This window comes from Schistocerca nitens, chromosome 3 (genome assembly GCF_023898315.1).
Source record: "Schistocerca nitens isolate TAMUIC-IGC-003100 chromosome 3, iqSchNite1.1, whole genome shotgun sequence".
NCBI classification, from domain to species: Eukaryota; Metazoa; Arthropoda; class Insecta; order Orthoptera; family Acrididae; genus Schistocerca; species Schistocerca nitens.
This window is the reverse complement of record NC_064616.1, coordinates 403,975,695-403,976,670: the sequence shown is the minus strand read 5'-3', so window position 1 is coordinate 403,976,670 and position 976 is coordinate 403,975,695. Positions and strand designations below refer to the sequence as shown.

The 976-nt window shown below is 46.3% G+C and overlaps 1 pseudogene; it reads right to left on the bottom strand.

The window, feature by feature from the left end:
- Positions 1-377: 377 nt before the first annotated feature.
- Positions 378-495, bottom strand: LOC126250030 (5S ribosomal RNA; annotated as a pseudogene).
- Positions 496-976: the final 481 nt, after the last annotated feature.

Sequence of the window (976 nt, the reverse complement as noted above, 5' to 3'; positions counted from 1 at the left end):
TATCTAGTGAGGATCCCAGACCGCGCAGTAGTACTCCAAAAGAGGACGGACGAGAGAATTGTAGGCAGTCTGTTTGGTAGATCTGTCGCATCTTCTAAGTATTCTTCGTATAAAACGCTGTCTTTGGCTTACCTTCCCCACAAAATTTTCTTTGTGTTCTTTCCCATTTAAAAAAGCACTCCGTCTTCAGGCCACAAGTGGCCCATCGGGACCATCCGACCGCCGTGTCATCCTCAACCGAGAATGTGGATAGGAGGGGCGTGTGGTCAGTACACAGCACTCCCGGTCGTTATGATGGTTTTCTTTGACCGGAGCCGCTACTACTCGGTCGAGTAGCTCCTCAGTTGGCATTGCGAGGCTGAGTGCACACCGAAAAATGGCAACAGCGCATGGCTACCCGGATGGTCAGCCATCCAAGTGCCAGCCACGCCCGACAGCGCTTAACTTCGGTGATCTGACGAGAACCGGTGTATCCACTGCGGCAAGGCCGTCGCCTCTTTCCAATTTAAATTGTTCGTAATTGTAATTCCTAAGTGTTTGGTTGAATTTACTGTTGAATTTACGGCCTTTAGATTTGACTGATTTATCGTGTAACCGAAGTTTAAAAGATTCCTTTCAACACTCAGGTGGATGACCTCATACTTTTCGTTATTTAGGTTCCATTGCCAATTTTCGAACCATTCAGATAACTTTTATAAATCGCTTTGCAATTTGTTTTGATCTTCTGGTGAGTTTACGAGGCGATAAACGACAGCATCATCTGCAAACAACCTAAGACGGCGACTCCGATTGTCTCCTGAATCGTTTACATAGATAAGGAACAGCAGTGGGCGTGTAGCACTACCTTAGGGAACGTCAGAAACCACTTCTGTTTAAGTCGATGACTTTCCGTCAATTACTACGAACTGTGACCTCTCGGACAGGAAATCACGAACCCAACTGAAACGATATTCCATAAGCGTGCCATTTCACTACA